The sequence below is a fragment of the Glycine soja genome, chromosome 3 (assembly GCF_004193775.1).
Source record: "Glycine soja cultivar W05 chromosome 3, ASM419377v2, whole genome shotgun sequence".
NCBI lineage: Eukaryota > Viridiplantae > Streptophyta > Magnoliopsida > Fabales > Fabaceae > Glycine > Glycine soja.
The window spans coordinates 18123520-18125918 of record NC_041004.1 but is presented as its reverse complement, the minus strand read 5'-3'; positions in this window follow the sequence as shown (position 1 = coordinate 18125918).

The following is a 2399-nucleotide window of genomic DNA, read 5'->3' as shown; positions in this document are numbered from 1 at the left end:
CATCACAACTTACAAGGAGGAGTTGGCCAAAACAATGAAAAAATAGGAAAGTGTGTGTGGGGGAGGCACGAAATAGAGGGTGTTAACAGAGATTTGGCTTTTATGTTGTTTTTTCCTGATTCTTTATTGTTCCTTTAAAACCATATAATTTTTAAAATTAAATCTCACTATTAAATATTAACACAATTATTATATATTGTTATTTTAATAAAAAACACATTACCAATATAAAAAAAGATCAGCAGAAAAATCATATCCGTGTTAACAGCGACTAGCCAGTGTCCCACACACACCGCATCAGCGTGGCCCATTCAGACATACACTTTACACATAATCCAACATGGCATAGCGTTACACATGGCACGTTCACCATAAAGAAAGGGAACATCGAACCCTTCAATTCAACCTTGTCCTTCACACGCGTGCCGTTCCCCATCCATGCCAGTTTTTCCAAATCCAGAAAAATGTGGGATTTCTTTGCCATGTCACATAACTCAGTGCTTGTCATGCTTTATTTTTCCTGTATTGCCTTTGTATCCCTCCTTGCGGTAAATGCTTCATTAGCTTGAAAAGTTAATTGAAAATTAAAAAATTAATTAAAAATTGAAAAGTTATTTGATAAATAATAACTTTTAAGTTACTTTAATAAATTAAAAATATTTAGTCAAATTAGTTATAAAATTAATTGAAAAATATAAAATAATATGAATGACATATTTAAGAAAAATAATAAAAAATTTGAATAAATATTTTAAGGAAGAAAACAGAATAAAATATATCAAGCTAGAAGTTAAAAGCTAAGGTGTAAAAAATATTATAAATTACTTAAAAAAACTTGTTTATCATAGTTAAATAAGTTTTCTAATTAATAAAAAAAATTAAAAACTAATTAAAATGACTTGTCAAACATAATCTTAATATACTACCTAATATATATATATATATATATATATATATATATATATATATATATATATATATATATATATATATATATATATATATATATATAACAACATTTGATTCTAACAATCTCATATTTATTTTCTAAATAGTTCAATTAATTAATGCAGATTTTATATTTATTCTATTTTATTTTATTAAATTGATTTCAGATTTAAATATCTTTATACTTTATGTAATTTAATTTTCATTTTCATTTTTGTTCTTGTAAAATTATTTTTTGTTTTTAGTTGTTTCAAATTATATTTGTTTTATTTTTTAGTTCTTAAAGTATTTTAGATAACACTTTGAACAATGAAAAAAGTTATCTAAAGCATTACAAGGATGGAAAACAAAAAAAAACATAATTTACAAGGACTACAAATAAAAAATAATTTTATAATGATGAAAAACAAAAAAAAAACTAAATTGGAAGGACTAAAGAAATATTTAAGCTTATGATTTAATTATTTCATTAAATCTTAAATTAATTGATATATATATATATATATATATATATATATATATATATTAATTGATTGATTCAAATTAATTAATAACTAAAGCTTTTATTTATTATTCTCTTAATAATTTTATTAAAACTAATTTGATAAAATTAATTGATATTAAAATACATTTATTTAAATTTAAACTAAATAATTAATATTTCTCATAACTCAAAAGACAATTATGTCTTAAAGACAAATCAAGATTCCTATTTTTTTATTAGATGCAAATAAATATAAATGCTTAAAGTTGTGTCTTATGTGTTAGCAGATTGCGCTTCACAAATTTGCATCTGAACTATCATACAATAACAAGTTAGAAGCATGATCTGATACAACATTTACTAATTGGCATTTAAGACTTCATTTATTATTGTGTCTTAGATTTGTTTTGCAGAGATATTCTTCTAAGATTTGTTGAATCCTATGAAGAATAAATGAAACTTAAGATTTTAAAATGTCAAACTTCATCAAAAGACGTGTGTTATTGTACAGACCTGTTCTAACAAATAAGAACTGACTATCTCTGAAATGTTCATTTTGAAAGTCCACTAGAGTGGACTCTTTGTATGAAGAAATGACGTGCATTCAATGCAACCATTAAATGTTTCATCAGTCATTAGCATTAGATGAAGAACAAGTGAAGAAACCTATCAATTGTGAGACAACGAACACTTAAAGATGAAAATTATAAATACCAAAAGCTTTGAAAAGTTTTTATGTATATTCTTGTAAACATTCATTATTATTTTTGTAAAAAGTTTTTATGTATATTCTTGTAATGTTTAGAAAAATTCTCAAAAACTCTTTGAACGTATTCAGAGAAAAGACTAAGTGTTGATTGTAAATTCGTCTTTACGATGATCATAAATTTAGTCATACTCCAAACACATACAACAAATCTTTTTTGATTTGTTTAGATTTACTACTGACTTGGTAAGACAAAGAATA